This window comes from Coturnix japonica, chromosome 2, assembly GCF_001577835.2.
Source record: "Coturnix japonica isolate 7356 chromosome 2, Coturnix japonica 2.1, whole genome shotgun sequence".
Classification (NCBI taxonomy): Eukaryota; Metazoa; Chordata; class Aves; order Galliformes; family Phasianidae; genus Coturnix; species Coturnix japonica.
In genome coordinates, this window is record NC_029517.1 from 9,068,607 (window position 1) to 9,096,214 (window position 27,608).

A 27,608-nucleotide genomic window follows, 5' to 3' on the forward strand; every position below is an offset into this window, starting at 1 on the left:
TAGTGCAAAAGACCACTCTTCAAAACACTGGGTGAAATGATTCCCGAGGTACAACCACAGTTTGGTACCATCCTGCCTGCACCTCATGGCTTCACAATAAACCTGTTGCTATGGCCATGGCAGTTCTCCATTGAACTATGAAGTACATTTAGTCACACAGATACACATCCAGCCGCATCTGGCCTACAATACTGTATTCTTCCATCTGTAGTCTGTCTTTAAAAAATGTATGAACTAAGCCAAACACAAAGCACTGTTATGCAGACATTGCCAGCAGTGCAGAGCTCCCCATCTCACTGCCCGGCCGATGGCTGTAGCTGGTGTGGAGCGTGGAAATACAGCACAGAAGCTTTCCACAAAGACCTGCTTAAAAATTAATGCTCCTCCCTGCTTTTTTAAGTACACAGATCCAGCCTAAGTGCCCGTGAGCTCCTCCATTCTTGACTGACCAAGGTGACGCATTAGTCTTTTTCTATTAAGAAACAAATCGCACCTACTCTTAATATGTGGAGTAAGGAGAAAGAAAATTGTAAGAAAAACAAAGGGAAAAATTTGCCTAGCAACGTAAGTTTACGCATTTCTTCATGATCATTGTGTACACATTCATCAGCAAGATTACTTCAAATAAGAAAAATGACGTAGCCCCAAGTACAACAAGCACTGGGAACACAACGCTTTGTCGGTAACCTTGAAAACAAAGCTGTGAGCTGCAACCTGGGCTCTGCAAGAAATGGAAATCAGCCCAAATAGCGTTACAGCAATTACCTGCACTGCACTGACATCTCCCAGAGAGCCTGGGAGCTACACCCCATGCAACCCCAATGAGCTCTCCTCTCCCCATGCTTACAGCTGAATTATGACTGTGGCTGAGGCTCTCTGGGGTGACCACATCCATTTTTCCTCACTACTGTGCATTAAGAGGCTTTGCATATATAACATAACAGTGTTACCCTTAGCAAAGGCAACCTCTGGGACTGAAGTTCCCAAATGGAATCTGTAGGGAACTCAGAGGGGCGATGATCTCAGCAATGCCAGTGGGCAGAGCAGTGCTGCAGTCATGCATCCCTTGTCCTGGCAGCCACCACTCCTCTTCAGAGAGGCTCTCAGCCCCAGCCCTTGCTCTGCTCCTCACTTCTTGTGTAAACGTCATCATCCCGCTGTCCCCGTGCCCTACTTACCAGGCTTTTAGTGCAGCTCTGAGAGCGGCTGAGCACTGTCTGCTCATGGAAAGCTGAAAGGAGGCAGAGGATGCTCTATGCAGACTTAAAGTGAAAAGGTATTTGGAAATAAACATAAGAGGTATTACGAGTGTCCTGAGTTACCTGCAGCAAAATGGTGCATGCCTACCTACGGACTACAGTGATCTAGCTGCAGTTTATTTCAAAATAATACTGGAAAAATAATAAGCGATGAAGAAGGCAGAAGGATAACTGAGAACTGAGGTGATGAGGGCTAAACCTGCGGTGCCTTAGAGCAGCCAGGACTGCCAGGCAGATGTCCTGACACGGACCACAGGGCCCCAGCACACCATTCCTGCCCCTGGCACAGCAGAGAGCAGCTTAAGCTCGGGCTTAACTTCGAGCCCTCAGCTGACCCCAACAGCAGCAGCTGAGCAGAGGACAGGCTGCCATCCTGCTCAGCTGATAGCCAGGCACCAGCACAGTACTCACATGCTTAAAATTAGTCATGCTCAAGTGCACTGAGATATTGGTTCCGTACCATTACCGTTGTTCAACTGAATGACTAAGTGCTTGGCCTGCTGGTATTCTGGAGCAATGAGCTAGGCCCAGACTACAGACTGCACCAGCCCAATCTTTTCCTCCTAAAAATACACATATACTTCAGAATGCCATAAGGTTACAAACAGTTTTAATGCATTTCTCACTTCCACAGAGCCATCGGCATCTCCTGCAGGCTGTGGTGGGTGCACATAACATGACTAAATGGGGTGGGCCAGACAGCTACAGGTGCCCAAAGCCCACTCCCTTATCAGGTATCAGTGGAGCTCCACCTGGCCGGCCCACCCGCTGTAAAGCCAGCTCATCTCAAAAGCGCTTTGGTTAAAACTTGGTTAAAATACCTTGGCACAGTGTAAACTCCTACAAGTTTCTGTTCATGCCTGTGTAAATTTATTCCTGCAAGTTTCAAAGATGCAGATGCCTGATGGAGAGGGAGACAAGCACAGCCTAAATCAGAGCCCACGACTGCCGCTAGCGCTGGATGGAGGATGAGGCCCCGCCAACCACAAGCCTGAGTGCTTCGAGCAGCACCCAGTCACCTGCTCCCAGCTGGCAGCAGCTCCAGGGCTGCACCATCTGCATTCCCCTCCACTCTGGGTTTTGCTGGCTTTGTTGCTGCTGTTCTTATTTCAATCATATTAACAACAATCTACCACAGGAGTCTGCAATTCAGGAGGATGTAGAATAGTCACCGTGTGCTCACTTCGTGTAAGGAACCAAAGAGCGTTTTGTTACTGTGTATTTAAATTTAGTAAATTTAACTAGAAAGAATCTGTATTTTTTCAAGGAAAATACTCAAGTAAAAAAAGTGTACTGATGGGAATGACTGTTAATGACTGCTCATTAAAATCCTATTTTTCTGTACCACTATTCCATAGTACTCCAAAAAAACCTACAATTTCATGTTGTCCAAGCACTGCTTTAACTCAACATCTCTAAAGCAACGTCAGCACAGACATTTCTTGCACAGATCCTGCTGGTTTTTGCCTGGGATGGACATGAAAACCACTCACAAATCTGGGGGCTCCAGCAATGCCCCGGGGCCATGACAGCAGGGTGGGATCATGTGGAACCCCACAGAACCCCCAGCAGTTCTCAGATAAAATCTATCACTCATTATTACGGCACTGGAAATGCACTTCTTAGCTTACAGTTACATTTCTACACCAGATGAAACACTAATTCATTCTTTTCCACAGCTGAGAAACTTCGTATTAGCAAAAGACAAGAACAATAACAACAAAAACCAACAGAAGAGCCACGTGTGGAGGAGGAACACTGACCAAAACCATTCTTTCTTAATTCAGGATCACCTAAAAGATCAATGAAACATAAATTATTTGTGAGCTGTTTCTGTACACACTGTACATCAAAGGCAAAGCAAAAAGCCCATGAAAAACAGCTTCACATTATCTCCCCTACCCTACTTCAGTCACTGGTGTTACCTCTAATGGAAATAAAAATATTTCCACATGCGTCATTTGGAAATGGATGCTGACAGTTTGATAGAATCACTTCTCATGTATTAAAGGTAACTCAAAGTGTGGCGATGTCTTCTCTACGCAGCACAACACTGCGAGCGTGGTATATCGAAAACTGTATTTGTGCTGTCACTCGTCGTATCTTTGCCCCACTTTGGCTCAACGTTACTGTACATCTTTCTATATTAGAGGATGCTGTGTATGGATATTTAGGGGCTGACCTTCTGGAGAGGAGCTCTGCAAAGAACCTGGGTGTTCTGGTGGCCAGCAGGTTGGCCATGAGCCTTATGGCCAAGAAAGCCAATGGTATGTGGGGCTGCATTAAAAAGAGCATGGCCAGCTGATCAAGGGAGCTGATCCTCCCACTCTACTCTGCCCTGGAGCCACATCTGGAGTACTGTGTCCAGTTCTGGGCTCCTAGTTCAAGAAAGACAGAAGAATTTTAGAGAGCGTCCAGTTGAGCATCACAAAGATAAATTGAGGCCTGGAGCATCTCCCTTATGAGGAAAGGCTGAGAGACCTGGGGCAGTTCAGCCTGGAGAAGAAAAGAGAGGGGGGATTTTATCAATGCTTCAAAATAACAAAGGGGTGAAAGTCAAGTGGATGGGGCCAGGCTCTTTTCAGGAGTGTGCAGTGACAGGATGAGGGGCAACGGGCACAAACTGGAACACAGTAAGTTATATACAAACACGGGGAAAAACTTCTTTGAGGGTGACAGAGCATTAGAACAGGCTGCCCAGACAGGTCATGGAGTCTCCTCTGGAGATATCCAGCACCCACCCAGACACCTACCTGTGTGCACTGCTGTAGGGAGCTGCTTTGGCAGTGGGTTGGACTAGGTGATCTCCAGAGATCTCTTCCAACCCCTATGGGTTCTGTGATCCTGTAAATCTCTAATAAACAATACGCCACAATTCCAGCCATTGCCATCTGGTAGAACTGCTTGAACTTTCATAAATCCCTCTCATTTTTAATTACTTGAAGCATACTCTACACGCATACAATTTAACACAGCTAACAATACATTTCACTACATCTAAAGTTACATCTGCTGCTCTTCTCAGACTACCGCGACTCCCAGTGTCGCAGACTAAAGGAACATTTATGGACACAAATCAAAACCTGATGCACAATTTTACAGCCATGTTTGGAGTCATCCCTTGGTCAAGCGAATATACCCTCCTCTGTCATGCTCCTGCTTTGGGAAAATGTGACTTAACCATAATGGTGCACACTTTCAAGTGCATAAGTATCGTTTTCAATTTCAATAAAAGCACGTATATAAGGATTACACTGTTATGAGCACTGCAGTGCAGATCTAAATAACTCAGGCTGCCAAACTAGTGTTACTATGGAAACAAAACTAATGTGCTGTGACCACATCTCTTACTGCATTACTTAAGACCATCTGGTTAAAACAAATATTTCTGTGGCACAGTGTTTGTTCTTAATTGCGTACTGATCATTTTCTATCTTTTTTTTTTTTCTAAATAAACAAATGCATTCTGTTTCTATATGTTTATTTTTCTATTGTTATACTCTGCTCTAATTTTTGCTATGCTCAGTGTGATTTTCCTTATATTTAGATAACTGATCTCATACACAGATCCATTGGTCTCTAAGTCAATGATGACTGCACTAGGCACAGGTACCTGCTGAAATCACTCAGTTCTTCTAAACCATTCTTTTGATGAGGTACTTCTGCGCCTACATCACATGAAGAAGCACTTCACACCATTTGTTCTCCACTGGGAATGCAACCATGTCCAAAAGCGAAGCCTTGCTGTGAGCAACACGCTCTCAGCCCCAGAGCTCCAGTCTCCTGATTGCATTGAATGTGAAAAACACCTTTCAAGTGAGCTGGCACCTCCTCCAGAGCTCCCTTCCAGCCAGGGGCAGAGCACTTCCCAATTGTTTTGTAACTTAAAAGCATTTTTCAGACTCTAACAGCTCAATCCCAAACAGCTTCCTGGCTTTCTAACCATAACACGTTTAATATTCCAATTCAAGATATATCATCACAGATCCAGTTCTGATAAGAAGACAATACTTTTATAGCTAAGCACCAGACCATGAGCAACAGCATCATGGAAATGCGAAAACCAACTTTCCCATCAGTCTCTCAGCTGAAAATCAGTTTTATTCCAGGGAAATCAGAGTAAGTTAATACAGCTGAACAAGGAAACAAGTTTAAGTGCTTCTACAAAACTGCAGTATTCTATTCTCACACAGTATGAACTGTACATTATACTGACCTTTCCAATTCCCTTTAGAATGTTTTGGTATCCACCAAAAATGAGAAAAAACAAACACACAGTCAACAATGCACAGAGCATGTTCCTCTATTTTAGCAAGCTCACAAAGCTCTATGGAATAACCAAGATTTGCAAAGACAGGCTGCAATCCTAAACTGCATTATCAGTTTGAGAGCAGCAAAACAAACATATTTGGTCTTCCAACGATGAAAGTAGCTAGATATTGTCTGTTGTTACTAGGAAATAATAACAGCACAATGTTTCTTTTCCCACCACTGTTCCTGACTGTAGAGTTTCACTCACTTTTGTTTTGGCTTTTGCTCCTTAACAGCATGACTTGGAGAAGCAAATTCATTGTAGCATGGATTACAGAGGTGTGAAAAGTGCAGGGGTTAATACTGGTGAAATGACTGAAATCTTCTTTAGGCAGCTTTGTTGCATATGGGCTGTGAGATCTGAAGTCAGGCAGAAGGAGAAGCTTTGACCAAGGAATGCAAGGAGCCTTTCCATCAGCAGGAACCTGTGCTCCATCTGCACTGATGAGCATGAGTGTTAGTAAATGCACAGCAGCTTAAAGGAATCTTGGATGCTACTTTAAAGAAGACTCGAAGCAATTAATCTACTACTACATCAGTGTGCTTGCATTTCTAGCTACACATTCTATTTAGATATAATAACTTGGTATGGGGGAACTTGCAAAGCCTTATGTTGTATGAGATGATGTATATTGCTCCTGAAACTCTAGTAGAGAGTTAAGAATTCAGCTGAGGCTGCCACCATTTAATGAAATATATCCCTTGTGAAAGTATTAGTGTCCTAAATGATGTGCTTCAGAATGTCAACACCAGAGATGGAAGAAGGAAAGCGACTCTGGGAACTGAGCTTCTGCAGATCCCCAAGCACAGCTCTTTTTGGGAATGCCTTTACCTAATTCCATCACTATTTGGGGTACTGGTTGGGCTGCAGTTGGACTGGGAGAACATCACCCTTTTCAAGATCACGAGAGTTAAGAAAGTGTAACTTTCCTAGTCCATAACTACAACTCAGTATCAGACTGCCAACCACGTATCAGTCAAGCATTTCTCATCATTAAGAAATCAGTAATCACAGCAGGAAATGATTGAAGGAAATTAGCCTGTGTGTCTCACAAAATAACCTATGTTACCATTTATAAGATGAATATAAGAAAGTGAGTAGCAAAGTATGGCTGGAACTCAAAGAAAACAGCTCAGGAGCAGAATGCGGTGTAACTGAGTGCTGATTACAGAAGACCTTTACCTACAGCACAGCCTGTGCCACACACAGATCGTCCTTCTGTGGGAGCTGCTCAGCAGGGGACAACTGCAAGGTGACTGCAGGCTGAGCAGGAGCAAGCATGAAGCTGCTCTGGTGCCCACATACTGCTGGTTCTGGGGCAGCACTGGAGCTGCCCATGCAGAGCTGTTCTGGCCTCTCCTCTCACTTCCAAGCACGCAAACTTTGAAGAGAACATGAAAGTAAACTTGCTCCATCACTGCTAATGAATGGTGGAGCTGCTGCCATCTGATGGCTTTGTGAAGAGACACGAAATGGGACAGAGGAGCTCTTCCTACTGAAGGACACAGTTATGTTTGGCTGACAGAACAAACAAAAAAGTTAAATAAATTCTGTTGTACAGATAATCAGAGGGTAGATTAAGATAACTAAGAGGCTCTTAATTCATAAGATGAGGAAAACGTCCAGCAATTTTTATAGTCTTGGCAAGACCACACAAATACCCAGGATATTTAACAGAAAAAATCCCATTCTACTTAACCGTTTCCATCCATGACAAACACAGTTTATGCAAGACAATGGTGACATAATTACATGTCACCTCTTAGTGTGGCCTTCACAAAACTAAACTGCAGCCAACATCACTTCTGCTCCCAGCCAAGTGTGAGCTCCTAGCAGAGCTTCTAGAGCTGTGCCTAAAGGAAGGAGGCAGAGAACAGGCAGCACCTGGGCTCTAATGTGGCTAAAAGGCCATCAGAGAGGTCCCTGCACCTTGGTGTCCCACACAGCACATGGAGAAAGGCAGGGGAAAAACACATTCAGATATTTCAACACCACCACAGCTGCATGACAACATAGAAATTCAAAGAGTGTTCACCATCAAGGTTGGAAGCTCCCAGCAAATGCCTGCACCAGCCCCCTCCCCACCCAGAGCAGCACCACAGCCAGACAGACTCGCCCTAAAACTTGTGAGGACAGATCCAGTCTCTTCAGACTCAGATTACCCTACAGATTCCTCAACCCCATTAAAAATAGCTCTTCTAGCATATTGGAACACAAATGTTACTGTATATACAGTATGTTTTGGCAAACTTCCCAGCTAAAGTAATCAGTGTTATTACAAAAATCAGATCAGCTTTGATTTCTCCTCCTGACACTGCTTTGATGCAGTCAGTGTGTGCATGAGCAGGTCTGGTATGTCATTCTACCAAGCATTTAAGGTGGTCTCTTCAGTCTTGATGACAATGACCAGCATAGAATCATGGAGTGCCTTGGGTTGGAAGGGATCTTACAGACCATCAGTTCCAACCCTTTCACCACAGGCAGGGTTGCCACCCACTAAATCAGGCTGCCCATGGCCTCATCCAACATGGCCTTGAGCACCTCCAGGGATGGAGAAAAGGGGTGTTCCTGGCTTCTCTGGGCAAAAAAGACACAACAAACAGCCAATTACGCAGAGCTGGAGATGAGCAGGAGGCTGCTGGCCATGAGCCCTTCATCCACATCCAACGGGGAGCTTCATCCCCCTTGGAGGTGACAGGGACAAACCTTCCAGCCTCCGCCACCTGCTCTGCTGCCTCCAGCCCTGGCACTCTGACTCAAAGCACTTCCCCTGCTCTCACCAGCAATCTTGCTTCAAATCCCTTATGCTGATCAACAAGTATTTCCCAAAAACATCACAACCAAACTGCCTTCAAGGGCACACACCACGAAGCAGTGAGCACAGGGTTACGTGGACGAAAATGCTGCCTGACTTTTGCATCTTTGCCCTCTCTTTTCCTCCTCTCCAGACTGCTGCTTCTCATTATCTAAATTTAGACTGCCAGCCCTTCGGTCCAGACAGCGTGTCTTTTTATGTCTCTGAGACCAACTTACTTCTGTCCCACTTTCCATTTCCACTTACCTTTCTTCCTTTTCATGTACTTCTCATGTTTACAGCACTGCCAACAGCTCAATAACTCAGTTTCCATCCACCTTTTTTTGCTCAGGGTAAGGACAAGCAACACAATGAAACTAAAGGAACATCTGCGCTAACAAAGTGCTTCTTAAGACTCATTCACACTGTTGGGTTTATACTTGAAGGTTTTCAGACCATACCACGTGAAGTTCACCTTCATTGCAAAACAAAAATGAAACGTGTATCAGTGCAACCAAACCCTGAAGGCTCCACTTGCTCCTCTCTATCCTGGGTCAGGAGCAGCACAGCACACATGGGGCACCCAGCCCACCCTAACTCACACGGGGACATTTACACAGCACTGAGGGCTGTGTACAGACCAGCACACAAAAGCTTCCTTATTTAATAATAAAACAGGAGCACTGAGTTTGCAAGAAGCATATCTGTAATAAGTACAGTAAGTGCCCGTTTAAGCAAATAGCTACATACCCTAACGCAGAAGACACCCCTTGGACCACCCATCCCTGAATAACATCTCTTTGGCACATAATGTTAATTCTTGTTAAGAATACTTCAAAATAGGAAAGGATTAACAAAAAGCTAAATCTTCAGTGCCTGACACATGCGATGATCACCAAGGAAACTGCAGTTATTTGAGTCAAATAGCACAGTGCTTAGATGTAAGGAAAGAGCGTGCACAGGATTCTTAGGGAGCTTTGGTTTGTTTGCATTAAGATGCAGCGTGTTCAAACCAATCTCTCCAACTTCTAAAATGCATTTATTAAATACTTAACATACTTGTGCTCCTCCGTGCATATAAAGATGACCCTGCCATGTAGGTACTTATGTAAATGGCTTGCAGTGACCTTCGTAAGCACAGCTTCCTTCTCCCTGCTCAGTGTTTGGGTCATCCAAAGGGGAAAAGGAACAGCCGGGTCTGCCTGACTGGCAGCCTGATCTGTGCACATCAGTTTTTCACTGCATACAAATACGATCTCTTTAAAAATTAAATAAAACACATTTGTTCATTTTTCCCCCCCTTTTCTTTAGAATGAAACACTTACAAATTGGACCATGAATTTTGTCTCTTAGTTCTACCTAAGTGCTACTTTCCAGTGACTTCTTCAGTGTTAGGCTGCAGTCCGTGTATTTTTAAGGGTATGTCATCGCTATCGGTGCTTAAAAATTGTATACATGGTACTTATGTGTAAAAAAGAGAAAGTATCAAATGCCTGCCCTTAAACCTTCCAGTTAAATCCTGGAGGGACACACCCAGGGAGTGACTTTCCAGGAGCACAAAACACAACGTGGGTAATTACAGACGTGTCCAAGTGTCCAGTGGTATCTATTTCTAAAGGCTAACATTCCACAGAGCTGTTGCTTTATTATAAGCTCAAGCTCTGCAGCATCATTACCAGCACCATAGCAAGAACTACTTGGGATCATGACATGCAGTAGCGTTTTCACTTTGCTCAGACCGACTGAAGCAGCTCATAAGCCCTCATCCACACTCCTCTAAAGCTCAACCCAAACCTTTCACATTATTTTATGTTAGGTTTGAGCAGATGATAACAAGAAATGCAGATACCTGCCCTCGGACTGTCTGCACTGCTGAAATACCTGTATGGCTCCAGGCACCAACAGCTGCAGCCCACTGTACATTGGCAACAGAGAAGTCCATATTTAAAGCACACTCTATTCCTAACAGACCCAGTAGAACCTGACGGCACAATGAACGGAAAGAATAACGGAAAGGAAGGGGAGAAGTGTAGTAGAAGAAATAAAATTTAAATAAAGGTAACGCTGGCCAATATTTTTATATAAAGAAAATTCACACATCACTTATTTTTTCCTGAACCGTTCTAGGCCAAAATATCTTAGTCAGTACTTGTAATTCACATACACTGTGTGAAATATTCATACGATCACCATTCAGGCATATAATGTTAAACATGTCCGTGTGGGTGTCTGTCTCAAAGTCTCACCTACTTTGAGAAGCAACCCTGCTCATTCATTTCTGCAAAGGAGATTAGTTATGGGGGAACAGCTGCCAGAGGGAAGGAGCGACGGAGCGCCGTGCCTACAATAAATGCACGGACACACAAAATCAAAGAGGTCACAATAGCGAGGAATCGGATTTACTGATTAATGACTTCCAAAGTAATCTCCTTCTGATGGCTGACACTTCAATGGACTGGTATCTGCCCACAGAGAGATAGATCCAATGAGGCTGAGGGTGTCTGCACACCGGGCTGCAGAACTGGGGCCTCTGATGAAGATCCTGGGCCTGACTCCCAAGGCAGACATCACAGTGACAGTGCTATGCTTGGATTTGGGACACCCATCTCCAAGCGTGTGATATAGATAAAGGAGCTAACACTGTTGAATGTCTATTATCAACATGAAGAACAGCACAGAGCGCTCTCTTGGCAAGTTAGCAGTCAGCCTCCAAAGTGGAGGCAATAAGCCAGAGGGTAGCACTGCTATTCAGAGACTAGAACCTTCTGAAACTCAGAAATAACAAACGTGAAGTTCAGAATCCAGCATGGAATAACCCTATACAACAATATGGAGTGGGGACTGCCCCGCTAGGAAGTAGCTTTGCAGAAGATGATGTGAGGCTGCTGGTGACACGAGGCAGCTGCGTGCTCTCATGGCAAAGACAAATGACTGCATGTGGGCTGTGTTAGCAAGCGTAGCCAGTAGGCTTACGGAAATTACTACTTCCCTCTATCCAGCATTTCTGCCAACACCTCTAGAGCGCTGTGCTCAGTCTCAAACAGGACTGTAAGATGAGTGTCACGGAAGGCGAGCTCGGTCTGATGTTTTAATCTGCTCAGCTTCACTGTATCAGTGATATTCCAGTCGGCAGACGTGCACTGGGAAAAAAGCAGCTGTACGGAACACAGAATTTGGGGGATACTGATGGAAGACGGTATTTAGGAGAATCATTTACATAACATAGGAATTCTTGTTTTGATTTCTGCAGCACGTATTGAATTCTTCAATCTGTTTGTATGGAAAAGTATTCTACCCAAACATTTCTGCAAAGCAAAACTTGACCGGAAGGTTTCCCTAAACACAGAACACAACGTGTTGCAGAACAACCAAGGAAGAGAAACTACATGGTATTTATGTGAGCAACCCTATAGCCAGTCACTCTAATCACAAAGATTAACCAGCCTTTGGAATAGATGCAATGAATTACTTCTGAGTTATTCCCGGGATTTAAACTGTGTACAAAACAATTACAAGTGGCAGGCAGGAAAGGCAAACAATGAAAACACTTTGCTCCTATGCAATTTCTGAATACTAAAATGGCCTGAATTCTATCAATTAGATGGCCACAGTAATTTCTTCATGCAAACTGATTCATAGCACTGTTGCCAAGTCCTTCAGCCACAATTGGTCATTCACACCAAACAACAGTGTTGTGTTTATTTTGGCCAAACCACCTGGCCCAGAAGCCCAGGCTAACATTCCCTAACACTGATGGTAAGAAAGCTACAACCTTATTTTACACATTGCAATACAGCATTAAAAAACAATCTTAGCTCAAACAACGAGACTGATAGACAACATACACAAATGCCTCCTCTCTTCCTTCTTTTTGCATACACTCAAATTGTCAACCATTGAACCATGTCTTGAAGACTACTGGTTTGCTAGAAGAGACAGCGCTTAGACCTGAGTGCAAGGAATTAAACCAACAAGGAAAAGGGCCAAAGTCCACAGCTGCTGAAGTCACCAGATCTCTGCAGTAAGGGTTTCAGTCCAAGTCAAATCAGAAAGGTTGGCAACATGGCAGTTAAACACAAACACTGTCACAGTCACTGTTGTGCAAGAAGAACACAAATGGTCTTCAATAATGACCATAAAGAAAAACCATCCTACACAAAGAACACAACTAACGCGTTTAAAAGTGGGTTTTCCAGCTCGTTTAAGAATACACTTAAAACTGTTTCTGTATAGGAGAGAAAACACACATTAGCAAAGGATTTGCTGAATTGCGAGGAAGAAATGACAACAAAAGCAGAACAGGAAAAGTTACATTTCTCACAGGCAGGGCATGTTCTCAGGAAGTTAATTCACATATGGGCATGGGTGGTCTACACCATGGTTTACCATTCCATAGCGTAAGTCTAATCCTTAAATGTAATAAATAAAATGGAATTAAATAAATTCTATCCCTAGTGCCTCCTAAAACGGATGGTAAAACCTCCCTTGAGAATGGGCAGGATGAAGCCTTTTTCTCACAGCTGATCCAGTAGAGGCAGATAGCAAACTACTAGAACCAGTTCAAAACCCTTTTTGTGCATGAACATTCTGTACAACCTTAAGAAAGTCACATAACATCTCCTTTGCGTTTTGCTCCGTCTGTGAATAATGCCTTTTTTTCCGCTACCTATTACCTTAGTTCCATTACAACAGTAATTACATTATCACTTGCAAACTGCTCGTGTGCTACAGAGACATGGGTCAGAAAAGCAGCACCTGGAGGAGTATAGCTGATGCATTCACAACAAAGGATGCCACCTCCTCCCCCAGTAAGTAAGTCATCATCATCACAGACCAATTAAGGAGCCATCCCAATTTCTGCCCAAGTGCCACCTTTAACAGCAATGACGAAACGCTGTGCAAGGCAAACAAGTTTGCTACTTGTTCACAATTAGAAAGGAAGAGTTGTAAACATTTGTGACGGATATTGGAAAAGTGCACTGAAGCAAACTCTGCTGGACATCAGAAGAATGTGCCCATCTGGCTCTGGCCCCTCCAGTGCGTCCAACGCTGCCAGGAACACAAAGCAGTAATTACAGCTACCTGGTGCATGCAACACCCACATGCTTTCACCTTCTATTTTCTGTATTCACAAACTGAAGACCTTCCTGCAGCTAGAATCTCCCCCAAGAGCCAGAGGGCCCCAAGCACACAGCACTTAGCGGGCACGCAGAGCCCTTGAGGAAGACAGCAGAGCTGATGCTGCCTGCACCCCATGTCCTCAGGGCCTGGCCTGGCTGGTGCTGGTACACAATTCCTCCAAGGGCCAGGCTCCAGGCAGAAACCTTGTTCCTGAAAACCCAGCGCCACGTGAGAAGACGGTGTGTTATCTCCAGTTATGCAGTAAGACTGTAAAAAAGACAAATGAAAAGCTCCTCAATGATTCCCCAATTTAAAGAGCAGTTCTTTCAGCGTTACCAAGAAGGCAATACACAGATGACACCAAGAAGGTAATGCACAGAAGACACCAGCCCACCGTCCTGTGCTGTAACTCGCAGCCCTGCAGCTGGCCCATCACTGAGCAGGTAAAGCTTCCAAACCCTTCTGATTTCCCTTCCCAAACACAAAACTCATAGCTTCGAGTGCAGGCAGTAGAGTATCTGCTAAAAGCCAGAAATTACGGGAGACAAATGTAGTATTTCCCTGTCTGGGATTATCAGTGCAAATTGCTGTTTTGCATGTATACATTCATAGCTGGAATCGACGCACCCGCAGCAGGTGTCACAGGAGCACTGCAATATCTAGACATAATCCTAGACATTTCTGATTAATAAGGGCATCTGGTACTGCTCAATTCTACATCCCTGTCCTGAAAATTGGTGTGTGAGATGAAGAAGCCAGGAACACATGCTTTATAAGTGGTACTGCTAATGGCTCAGAGAAATGCTTCTGTCTGGGAAGAACAACAATGGATGTCTGCAAGATCTCAAGCATCTATTATCACGGAAATAAGTAGTTTCTGTTGTGAGATTCTACAGGAATAATGTGTTTTAAAGGGGAAGTTATTTCAAAAGAATGGAGCAACTCATGGATTAGGAAAAAGAAAATCCCAGCAAAAGTAAATATCCCACTTCTGTGAGTAAAACAAGTCTGTCTCTCGCATTTCATTGCAATACCATCTGCAGTGTTTACATTCAGTATTATGTTCCGAAATGTGATTTTTGCTCATAACTCTGCAGCAGACTTCATTGCTGGTATCAAGGTCCTACTCTGCAGGAGACTGAAACGTTAAGAGGCTCCAAGATGGGTTAGAGAAAAAATGCAGAACCGATGAGTAAGAGAACAAAAGCATTGGTGACAATCAGTACAAGGACTGGGGTAGCACTGTCTTGGCTCATCAGTATCAGCATGTTTACAGAGTTCATTGGCGTACAACCTGATGTGATATATGATACACCACGACGTTTTGTAATTCTAAAGTTCCTGGGTTCAGCATCACACCGCACAGAATAACAACGACCTAACATAAAACTCCATCTCTGACATTGCTAAGTGTGGCTATAAGCGGATGTTTATTTCCCACACTTCAAGCTCTGCAGAGAAATCGCTTCAATTTTCTCGGGTAAGCAGAAAACAAAGAATTAGTATCAAACATTGGGAGATCAATTTTCATGGACCCTATCGCTTGGAAATTTAAATGCCAAATACTGCAGTCAATTAGTCTAGACCGGAGTATTGAAGAGGGGCAAAAATTAGGTTAACAAATACTCCATAATAATATCTGAATCATACAGAGCAGGCTTCCTACAAAGCTGACTTTGAATCTGCCCATTATACAAAACAGGTGCAAAGAGTGCGTGGGAGAGGTGAATCCAGCCCTCCCCTAAACGGCAGTGTAAAATAAAATTAGGATATAAAATTTGGGGGTGTCTCACGGGGCAGTTTTTAATTATATCCTTAGCAGCATCTTTGCATATAATCATTACCTCAGCCTCCTCGTTTGCATGTATATATTCTTTTGTGCCATGATCATCGAACAAAGGTTAAATCCTACTGCAATTCTATTCAGCGGTGAAAATTGAAAACAGCTATTTTGAGGCTTCTGGCTTTTTTGTATTTTTCAACTGTCTGTATAATCTGCTTAAAATCCCGGTTACTTATTAAATCATATATTCACCGTGCGACACATAGACAATTGTAGAGCTCAGGTGAATTAGCAAAGGTTTAAAGAAGAATGTAAATAGCTTCATTTCTATGGGTTCATCCCATGACACAGGGAGAAACAAAATGAAACCTCCTGCTGCCACTGGCTGCCTTCAGGAGCTCTCCCAGATCTGCACACCCCTGCTCTGCTTCCTCACCTTGATCTGGTTTGTAAGGAAGGGCCCAGTATTGCTGTCTAGTCCCTTGCTGATGTACTTGGGACACACAGAGCTGGCTACTAAGGCCAGGCAGGACTGCTCAGGCTGGGATGGCTTCCATGTTCCCTTGGTGCTTCTGAAGCTTCACAAGGATGAAGTTCTCACTACATGGGCTGTTTTTACCAGTAACCCTGAGCTAAAGTAAAATCAGGAAATAAACATGTTGTGGGGAAATACAGCTATTCTAACAGAAGGTTGGATGTTAGTTTTTACTTTGATTATTTTTCTTGTAAAAGATAGCATCTGAATGAACTCCAGTGATTTCCAGAGCACAGCCCAGTCACCTCGCAGCTGAATCTGGGCCTGGCTTTCATAACTGCATGAAAAGACAAGAGGAGTAACTCAGCTTCTGCTAAGAGCTTCACATCACAGCACTTCACTGCTTTTCTGTTGCAGTTAAACCCACATATTCGCTCCATCTGAGGCCACAGCACCCGTGACAACACGCCGAGCACACACCGATGGGGGAACGCCATCACAAAGAAATAATTATTTTCCTGTCCTAGTTTTGTACATCTCCCACAACACCTGTGCATTAATTTAACAAGCTGCAGGAGAGTGGGGGAATAAGCTTTGAACTCGGATGCCCATCTCTGTATGAAACACTTCGCAGCAGGGCTCAGTCCCAGCAGCCCCACCAGAACTGCAGTCCAGGAAAAGCCAACCCAGCAACCACAACACAGAGACGAGCAGCAAAATGGCTTCAGAGTGGGACCGTAAAACACATAAAGCAGCACCTCTCTTACACCAGGCAAGACTGACTACATGACATCCTTTAGCTCTTCTGTAGGATTTCACCACAAGTCCTCTAAGTACCACCTCATGCTGATGGAGAAATTCAAGCTCTCATGAGGTCTTCTTTCAGTCAGGTTTTACCAACTGCCTTTAAAAAAACCCGTTTTTTCCTCTTCCCTTGTCTGGGAATTTCCACACCCTACTGGCCATAAAACTAAGATACGCTGAATCCCCAAAGGTTTTCTACCTTTCCCATCATCGGAACTAAAACGTCAAAAAAGAAGTTTTATTCTCACAGAATACTATGCAGCCTGCCAAAAGCTGCATAGTAGGAAAAGCAGCTCTTTATAAGCTGCAGTCGCATCGTTTTCTGTAGTACCGACACACTCTGTGACAAATGAAATACCGCAGAAATGGGAAAATAAAGGAGTTTGAGCCAGATCAGGAGTTAAAATAACGAAGATTTAATATCAGGAGTATTTGACCATATTAATGATTTCATATACGACTTAAAATAACGTCTTCTCTAACAGATTACTTTTCTAACCATTGGTTATATTTATATAGACTTAGAGAAATATTTAACAAGAAACGTTTGTTCTTCTACAAACACTGAGCATTTATGATCACAAGCTTAGATTACAGTAGAGCTCTTGGCATGTCAAATACTACCGCAGTCGTACAAGCCTATTTTTCAAGAGGAAAAGACAGAGAAGCAACCCAATAGCGCATGTTTGGAACAGACTCTGGCTAAAGCAAAGCAACCAGCGTGTCTCCAGCATGAATAAGCAAACTGTGCCTTGGGCTACATCAGGAGGCCAACAGATCATGGGAACATCCCCACTGACTCATCCAATTTGGCCACACAAAATATTGTGTCCGTTTCCAGTCCTCTCCATTCAAGTTGAAGGGGAATGTGGAAGAAGGAAAGCGGGTCCAGAAGCAAATCAGGGCCCAGGGCACGTGATCAGCAAACAGATGCTGAGCTCTAGGCAAGGGAAGGTAAAGCTGGTAGCGCCCTACCAAGAATCTTCTCTTGGACTGGAAATGGCTGCAGCCATTTCTCCTACAGCACAGCCCACTCCCTATGAAGAGGATGGCAAAGCTCAGGGTTTGTCAACAGAGCCACGATTTAAGTTAACCACGGGATATATCTGCACTTCCCAAAGCCTAAAAGGCTGTTGGGATTTCCACAGACAGTTTGTTGTTTCACAGTGTAAACACACTAAAAGCCACACAGCGGGTGAAGTGACTGAAAAATATTATAGTGTAAGACAAAAATGTAGAGCCTAATAGGATATGCTTTATCATTTTCTGGTGGGAGTCCTCTGGATAGATTGCTTCAGTGCAGGCTACGTCTGCATCAGATTTGCTGAGGATAAAGAGAAGATGTGTGACACTGCGAGGTGCAGTGCCCAGCCTCAGGCCCTCCTGTGCTCCTTCTTTAGGAAAGAGTTGGAGAGTAGGAATGAGCAGCAGAGAAGGAAGCCCAGCAGGATGTAAAATACAAGGTGAGGCTCTCCTGCAATGCTCAACATTAATAGCTTCTTGGAAAGAAAGAAGAATTTGAACAACATCCTATTTCTGTCATGCTCTGCCAAGATACTATTTTGGATGAGGATGTTGGAGCACTTCATTTTACTCCACCAACTCCCTGTCCTCTTTTAAGGAACGTTTCCACCATATGGAGAAGTTGTCACTCACAAAATCACAGAAAAAGTCATCTGGATCTTCAGTCAGCTGCTGTTTTCAGGCACAGTGAAATCCACAATCTCAGAACTGGCTCAAGGAGGAGGGCAGGGTGGGCAGGATTTTAGCTGCAGTTCCAGCGGTGCTTTGGCATTCTGGCATCTTCAGAAGAGCAGCTGAAACCGATTCAAAATCTTCAACTACAAAACTGTGTTGCCCATCCACGTTAAAATACCAAGGAATAGATTTTTAAAGTTATTTTGCCCGCATACAGACAGCCTTTCACTGTAAGGAGGGCTACAGGTGCTCAGCAACATCTGAAAAAGAAATCACGGAGCAGATAAAAAACCCACCCCGAAGGCAGCGCGCCAGGCTGCTGCGCTACTGAAGTACTGCTTTTGTTTCTCATCCTGCCACTCTTCAAATCAACAAATGCTTCTCAATCCTTCTTCCCCTTTAACAGTTATCAGCACTTTCCTGTTGGTGACTGGAAAGGCATGTGGGCACATCTCCTGCCTTCCAGCATCACTTCTGTGGCTCAGGGTTTGCTATGCAGCACTCTCTGAAGGCTCACAGAACTGCTCCCGCTGCCTTCAGACTTTGCCTCCATGTTCAGATGAAAGAAACTCAGCTACAGTGCATTGAAGCACACAAACGTTACATGACTAGCATTTATTTTCCATGGTATGGCTACACATATGCAACTCAAAAAATGGAGAAGAAAAGGTCAAAGGATCCAACATTCCAGAAAGGCAGAATTATACAAAATTTCCTCTCCTCTAAGTACAATTTAACTCTCTGCATACAGCACACATGGAAAAAAATAAGTCACAGTGATGTGTGCAGTGATTGAAGCCTGATGCTGCAGACACCGAACGCTCAGTGATGAAGCAGATGCCCCACGTAGCCACGTTTCACTGTCCTGAATGCAGACAAATATCCTCAAGGTTTTGTGCTTCTTCCTCCTCACAATGACAAAAGTTTATTTCAAAGCTCTTTTATCCTTTTAGATAATAGCGAGTGTGAAAAATGCACAGTGTCAGGAAACTAATTATAACCTGTACCTATGTGAAAAAAAGCAGAAATAGAGCTCTAATAACTGAAGGCATTCAAAGAGGCAACTTTTCTCATCATTTCTACCCTACCTCAGATTACATCGCAGCTGAGATTCATACTTTTGGTATCCAAATGGAAACAAATGCCTATTAAAACCTTGCGATGGCCTCAGGCTTTATAAATAACCATGTCACCTCTCAGCCAGTTGCAGCGTTGATACCGATTCGGAATGCTAAATTATTCCATCACAAGTCACGTGCTCTCAGGAGCGCTGCAAAGGGAACACAAAGGTGAAGTGAAGGTTAAACAGCCACCAGTAATTTCTCCCAGGAAGATGGCCGTGTGTGACCTTGCAGCTCTGATGTGCTCTAATTGAGGGGAGCACAGGCTGTACGTTATCAGATGTTGCTGATGTCCTTCACAGGAGATTTTTGTCAATGGGACACAAAGCATTTCAGGTTTGCAAGGCAACAGTTTGCACCCACAGGCGTGATATTCTCAAAAGGTGTGGTGACTTTTTGTCACCATTTAATACACTTTATCACCCCAATTACTTTCTCATGCTCAGCTGATACGGAACTCTTTCCTACACTGAAGCCTTAATGCACGCAGCTGTTAAAAAGACTTGCTAAGAATATTTTCACTAGAAGCCATGCAGCTGCTTTGCACTATTCCCCTAAAAAAAACTCAACTTTTTGAAAGAATGATTTTCCCTGTGTGAACTGATGGATATTCCAGCCTCCTTTACTATACCAAATTTTGCCTGCTATTTCCTCCCTGTAACAGCAACACTGAAATGCACAATTCCAGCACGAAGGTGACCTGAGCTGATGGGAGGAGGCAGAGCAGAGTGCTTTGTCCCACTGCTCGCACTTGGGTGCCAGAAAGGAAGCTCTGGAAGGATGTGTCCTGCAGAAAGCTGAAGGGATGAGGCCAGGACACTTCATAGTGAGTTTTTCCCAGGTTTAACAGTACGTATCCATCCCTGAGTTCCTAGGAGTCAATGTATAATTGAGAGTGCCTGCAGCATCTGGCAGCGGTCTCACCTCCCTTCCCCTTCCTTCCTGTCCCGTTGTCCTGCCCAGGCAGTCGGTCTGTCCTTCCCATCCACAACTCTGCCCATATCCAAACTCAGTGACTATTTCAGAGCTATCCTGAACAGTTGGGGAAACGTTTTTCACGATGGCAGCTGCTACCAATGGAAATTTGGGGGTAGCCAAAATTAAAGGAAGCTCCACTACAGCTTCTGATGGTGTTTCCATTAAGGTTTATTATCTCTAGCACGTACAATGTCCTTAAAAATATTAAAAACGCTGAAATGTCTCTGATTTTCTTTTTAAAGACGACAGCAGCATGTAACACTAGCTAAAAACAAACTCTTTAACCAAAATGACACTTCAAGCAGCTCATTATAATTTGACAACCACTTGGTTTTCATTCAAATCAACATTTATTACATGTAAGAACATACTGCAGTGCAGCCGGGGATGACCTACGCTTACAATCTCTCAGCCTGATTTTCTTTCCGAACTCATAGAAATGGGAGCCGCTAAGGACCTAAAAACTTTGTTATTTTTCCTACAGGAAGATGAGCTTCAGATCACTCCAACCTTAATAAATGCTGCCAGAGTTGGTTCCACCCATTAGCAGTTGTCAGCAGGTTGTCTTTGCTTAACTGGCAGCATCACTCAGTTGCACTCAGCAGCACCTCCCTGGAAGAGCAGTTTGCAAACCTTCCTGAGAAGTAAATAAACACAGCGGCGATCACAATATGCACTAAGAACTGAAATGTCACCTGCTCACAGAACGTCAGAATGCATCATCTTGGGCTTCTTTAGCAATTCCTGCTGCTGGCTACGTGCTCCTATTGGCAAGAACTATCAAATCAGCGTTCTGAGCCAGCAGAACTGTGCATGAAATACGTAAATAAAATTAAAATGTTGCAAAATAAAAGCCAGTCATTTCCCAAGTATAGCGCCATTTCTAAGCAGATTCTAAGCAGATCACATGTAATGTGACACAGCAGATCTCAATAAACCATGGCAGTAAACAGCTCTTTGGACAGAGAAAGAAATCCAGCAGCCTCCACCTTACCTCCTGGGTTACTTATTTCCTAACCAGCACAAAAAGCTCATCTTTTTTCCTGTGACAAAAAGCTAATGGAAAACCTATGGCAATATTTTTTTTGTAATTAATTTTAAAATTGAAATTGCATTGAAATGAAGAGGGGAGAAGGAGGTTTCCATGCATGCTGCCCACACTGGTAGCACAAAGTTCAGTGGGTCAACTGCGCACAGACATGGCCAGGCCCACTCAGTGCCCCTCATTTTGTGAAGGATGGAAGTTTGTGGGCAATGGGAACCAATTGCAATGTGGGCAATAGCAGATCACTAGTGTCTGCTATTAGTGTTTGCTACCATTTCCATTAAGGAGAAAAAGCAACCCAGCAAGTAGCACAGCAGAGTCACAGCTCCATCCAGAAGCACAGGAGCTGCAGCCCCTCACGCTTCACATCCACAATTTCTGTACAGAAACAGTGTCTGCAGATGACTGCTGGATGCCAAAAATGTGACAGATTCAAACAGACAGACTCTTGTAATTACCAGAGCAAGCTGTACACAAAGGAGGAAAGCGAACTATGCTCTTGATGTAAAAAAAAAAAATAAATCACCAAGCAGCATATATGAAAACAAGGCAAAGGAAGCTGTTGTTCAAATGAGTATCGCCAGTTCCCAAAACACTGGATTTTCTCTTTCCCCTCAAGCTTCAGGCCTGTAACTGAATTCTATCTTCTGTAACAAATAACAGAAAAAATACAATCTGAATTTCACTGACCATTTGGGGAGGACAAATAAAAATCTGCTCCTCCCCCACCCCAAGAACAGCACCCAGGAATCTACAGAAGAACTCAGTGTCCTCAGAAAAATACCTGAAATCATAATCATAGAATCACCAAGGTTGGAAAAGACCTAAAAGATCATCCAGTCCAACCATCCACCTACCACCAATAGTTCCCACTAAAAATCAGGGAAAAACGCTGTGCTGTTTCAGAGGACATGGCGCTCCCTGCTCCACAGAGCCTGATTACCACAGCACCTGGGTACCACAGCAGTACCAACCAACAACCAAAAACGTCACCATCTGTCACAGCCAGCTGCCCCAAATCAGGACACGGGGCTGCTTTGCTGCTGCCATATAGTATCAGAGCTGTGGGTCAGCACAGGGCCTCCATTTGGACCCTGAGGAACCGCCTGCACACCAGTGGCGCTGAAGGGCTGGAGCTCAATGCTCCTTAAGACCCCTTTCAACCTAAACCATTCTATAAATACTTCCCACAGCCTTTCCTCTAGAGAATGTCATGGGCCCTGCAAGCAGCAAGGAGAACTTGGGCCTCCCCAGATGCACTGTCCTGCCATTGGGCAACATCTACTGCATGAGGAAAATTACTTTTTCACATCTCAGTTCTGGCCAGCATAAATCATTCACAAGAGCAACGTGTTCAGTTTCTGACCTCACCCAACTTTACTTTTCTTTATTTGGAGGTTACTCCTTGAAGTAACTGAATGCAACAGCTGCCACTCAGCACCCTCACCAACAGCAGAAAGCAGTCACGTGGCTGATCTCCAGGGCAGTCGTCTATTTGATTTCAGGCCTGCAATCATAACTTTGGAGAGAAGAGCATTCTAGACAATGGACACACACAGGGATTTTGTGGGCATTTTTGTTGTTGTAAATAATGCACCTGAAATACCAGTACAGAATCACAGCAGCATGCCAAGAAGGAAGAACCATGGGGTTCTTACATTGATAATGCCAACAGAGCTCCACAGCACGGGCTGCCAGCAGCCGGCCAGCAGTGCCAACACGTACACATATTAACCACAGCCATTTCCTTTCCTTGACAGAAATCCCTCCCCGGGAATTTGCTCTACGTTAATGGCTGTAACTGGTTTGTAATGGCACAGACTACACAGAAACAAAATAAGTTTATCAGAACAAAAAAAATTAATGTCAAGGTCAAACCAACCCTTTGAAGATGCATTAGGAAAAGGAAAGAATTCTGCAAACACGGCTCTGAGCTTTTCCTTACTGATCAGAGTAATGCATGCTGCAGGTTCAAATATTTGCACGTCCATCTATAAGCGCTGCAGAATTTGGAAAGCTCTGGACTGCCACATATTGCCTAGGAATAGAAAATATTCTACACTGACTGCATCATGTATTGCTTCGGCTCTGTTTCTTGGCTCTGAAACCATAGAATCACAAGGTTGGAAAGGACCTACAAGATCACCTAGTCCAACTGTCTTCCTGTTACTACCACAAGCCACTAAACCATATCTCATAGCTCCTCATCCAGACGCCTCTTGAACACTGCCAGGGACGGCAACTCCACCACCTCCCTGGGCAGCCATTCCAGTGCCTGATCACCGTGAGAGAGAAAAAGTTTTTCCTTACATCTAATCTAAGCCTCTTCTGGTACAACTTGCGGTCATTTCCTCAGGTCCTGTTTGTTGCCTGGCAGAAAGCCCCTCCTCATCACAACCTCCCTTCAGGAAGTGGCAGTGCAATGAGGTCTCCACTAAGCCTCCTCTTCTTCAGATTCAGAGCATTAAAGGCTGACTTGGTATTTTAATATTTGAAGGGTATGTTTATTAGGTTGCATTGTTAAAATACTTTGGCACATATATGGCAGAATGCTGAGATGCAATGCATAACACTGATATAACCACATTTTCAGTGGAACAGAAATCAACCTGGCACAGTCTTCTCTCCATCACATCAAAAAGAAACTCAACCACAGTATCACTGATGCTTTTTGAATTAAAGTAGGAGTTTCAAATGTTTTCTCTTTCTCAAGTTCAAACAAACAAACAAACAATTTTCAGTGCCTGCTTCCCAATGTACAGTTTAGCTGTATTTCCCATTTATTTTCTTGGACCCACTGCCACATACAGTACACAGAAAAGAACAGTATATGGTATATGTCAGTGCAGAGACTGTGCTCTAACGTAGGAAATGGAGCCTTTAGGATTCATCTGATTCTGATGGTTTCAGCTCTGCAGTTTCCCATCTCTCTGTTCTTTGGTTCAGCCTATAGAAGCTGGTGTGGGAGGCACTATCTATTAGATGGAGATTTTTCTCCAGATTGCAGCCAAAAAAAGATGAGAAGGAAATGGGGGGAAAAAAAGCAAGCAAGAAAGAAAATTTTATGTAAATAGCCTCAAAAGATTTGATTTACAAAAGAAGAAACCTGCCAACCACAAACTAAATCACACTTTATTTATTCTGAAACAGAATTAAAATGAATAGCATCATTAAGTGCATCTGCTAAGAAATTAGCCAGCATCTGTATAGTCTGAATTTCTGCTCGGGAAGCTCCTTCTTGCCTGTGCCTCGTCTATCCTGCCTGTGAAACAAATGCAATATGGCCCTTCCTTTCAGACTGCTGAAGAAAACTGAGGTCAGAGGGAAAAAGGCACTGAAAAGGGTTGACCACAAGAAAAGATATGATTTGTGTACTCAAAAAGGGAATTGCAGTGTTCAACAAATGACTCATATATATGTGTGTGTGTGTATATGAGAAAAAAGCTCTCCACTTCAAAAACCAACAGTAAACAAATCACTCCCCTTATATGACATTTCTGGGACTGCCAGGCAAGTCCACAGATCCTAATAAAATTATGTAATAGTTGAGACTGAAACGAAACACAGCAATAGCTAAACCACTGTGCAGATGGGATCCAAGGCTATTAGCTAACAAAAGACTGACCGCGTTTGTAAGAACAAACAGATCTGCTGTTATATTTAACATAGTCTTAAAAGCTGGTACTATAAACCCCAAATAAAGCGAAAGGAACACAAACCTACTCCCAAGCTGCCGGGCGGAGAGGGAGGGTAGGGGTTATCTCTGTCTTATTCAGTTACTTGGGAACCACATAAACAACCCCTAATGCTTTCAGGTTTTGGAGTTGCATGAGACAACTGCAGCAAGAGGGAATGATGGAGGCAGCTTTGGGCAGCAGTGGAACAGCAGCCTGAGATTGTTCTGTGTCTGTGAGATTGTGAGACCAAACCAAGGACAAATGAGGACAACTTCATCAGAAAAGGAAGAATTATTTTAAAATTGAGATTTGAAATTTAAGTTTAAAAAAAAAAAAATACAAGCAGAAAGAAGGCTTCTTTTAAGGCTTCAGAGACCCAAAGGAACAACTGAAACCTGCCTCGTAGATGTCAGAACAAGAACTGGGTCTCAACCTATGAATGACCGCAGGAGCCTCTGATGTTACTCAGCAATAGTTTATTTAAGTTCCTCTTTGAATAAAGAAGCTTGCCCATCATCAAGGGGTTAACTCCTTCTGCTCATCTTCCTCCTCTACTCCACCTCCCACACAAGACCGAACCAATTTCATAAATGAGAGCTGTCCTCCTACATAAGATATATATTAATGAAGTCATTTCTCCAGGATCACAGCTACATCTATACTATCACACCAAGCCGTGCCAGGGGCTGCTAACAGCACCATCAGCACCACCTGTAAGCATCCTGCCTGATGCACAGCCACCGGGGAACAGAACCAGCAATGCATGGCTCCCATGGGTCAGCTTCTCCCCAGCTGTGGATGTGCAGAACACAGCTCTGAAGACAGAGAACACTTAATTACCAGAATCTACTCTGCTGTTTTTAAGTATCGTAACAAATGCGTTTTAACACCTTTTCCCTGGGACTGTGCAGTGTAAAAGGGAGCACTATGTTACCTGTTTTTGGATCAGAATATTCAAACAAGACACGCGGATAACAAAAACATTCACTGGAAGTAAAGATGACTTGAAAAAATATGCACTAAAAATCAAACTCGGAATGAAATGGAGTTTTCATCTTCCAGATGACCGGTATAACACGAAGTGACTTAACTCATCTGACAAGATGGATTACAGCTGGCCCTTATCTCTCGGCCTGCTTAGCAACATGAAAGGGGGGAAAAAAAAACAACAATGCATTAATTGATGGTGAAGAACGTTTTTCTTCCTAATGGTTTCCAGTCAGAATTTTTGAGCTTGAGCCATTTGCCAAATAATGGCTAGCATTTGTGTACACATTGCTTTCTTTCATGTGACAAGGAAGTGTAATTTTTCTTTGAAAACATACTCATTAAGGAAGCAAAACCCTTCCCCCTCTGCAGAAGCCTTCGCACCCCATTCATAAGCATGACACAGTATAATCACTTCTAAGAGTCCGGAGGAACTGCAGATCCTTTGAAACTCCCCCAGCAGAAGCATTTGGTTCTCTATGATGCCCTGTTATATCAGACCTACCCAGTATTTTAAGGTTATTTGTAATGCAGTAACCACCACAGGCCTCGGTCAGACTAAGAGTTATTCTAGGAAACACAGAAATTCCCAACTGGGGGGTGGGAATCCTGCACACAGCAGGGAGTACAACTGGATAGGTTTTAAGGTTCCTTCTGACCAAGCCCTCTGACTAAAGGAGTCAAATAGCAAATAACTCCAGCACAGAGTGTACCCAAACCTGTGGATCCCAAACCCCAACCCTCACTGTGATGAGCACCACAAAACACTGTGGGCTGGGCCGGCCCCTGAGGCCTCCCGAGCTCCCAGGTGACAGCAGGGTATCTAGGAAACACACTGACTCCTGTCAGCAACTCTCTGAGATACTGAAAAGTTCATTTTCAAGAGTAATAAATATATTTCATAACCATCCCAAGGGAGGGCTGCCTCCTCGCTGGAGCTGCCGTACTTGGCAAGGAAGCAGTGTGACATTTCTTCCCCAAAGGCTCTGGAGCGATAAGGGGAAGCTGCATTGAAATCAGCCTCTGCAGAGCAGGTGCTAGGAAGCAAGGTTTGGATTAAAAAGTCCAAAATTCAGAAATCCTGAAATTTAAATGTTCTATTATTGGGAACTAAACCAAGACTGATTCACAGAGAATTTTTGGAAGCTAATATGCAGGCAATTCTTTGACATAAAGCAACCAATATAGCAGGGACATCCTCTCACTGCCTTCGCATAATGTACTTCCCTCTGAAAATGGACCATCAACTAAACAAATTCAATCTTACTGAAGTACTAAGATACTTCATTACTATTTAACTGACTGTGGAATTGCCTTCAGACCACTCTAGAGATGTTTTCAGTCCTGAATGAGCTCATTTGAGACACACAAAGAAACAGCAATGAAAAATTAGTTCTGAGAGTCCTGCCAATTTGAGAACCCAGAAATGACAAATGAACCACCAAAATCTTAGGTTTAGGCCACCAAATGATGTAGGTTAACAAAAAATCCAACTGATTTACTTCTCTTGTGGTGTTTTACTAGAAGCTTTACACCTGGGTAATGTTTTCTGAA

At 43.7% G+C, this 27,608-nt stretch overlaps 1 protein-coding gene and 2 long non-coding RNA genes across 8 annotated transcripts in view; 1 reads left to right on the top strand and 2 right to left on the bottom strand.

Moving 5' to 3' along the window:
* Positions 1 to 27,608, bottom strand: part of DIP2C (disco interacting protein 2 homolog C) — a 255,726-nt gene that overhangs the window by 155,386 nt on the left and 72,732 nt on the right. The gene's annotated exons all lie outside the window — the stretch shown is intronic.
* LOC107308903 overlaps positions 16,944 to 27,608 on the bottom strand; it is a 41,599-nt gene continuing 30,934 nt past the window's right edge. Inside the window, exons 2-3 of the long non-coding RNA XR_001552988.2 lie at positions 19,335 to 19,516; positions 16,944 to 19,253 (exon numbers count right to left, since the gene is read on the bottom strand). This is a non-coding gene — a long non-coding RNA (uncharacterized LOC107308903). The remainder of the gene's footprint in view (positions 19,254 to 19,334; positions 19,517 to 27,608) is intronic.
* On the top strand, positions 19,612 to 21,112 carry LOC107308904. Its single transcript, XR_001552990.2, has 3 exons — positions 19,612 to 19,703; positions 20,032 to 20,193; positions 20,830 to 21,112. It is a non-coding gene; the product is annotated as an uncharacterized LOC107308904 (long non-coding RNA).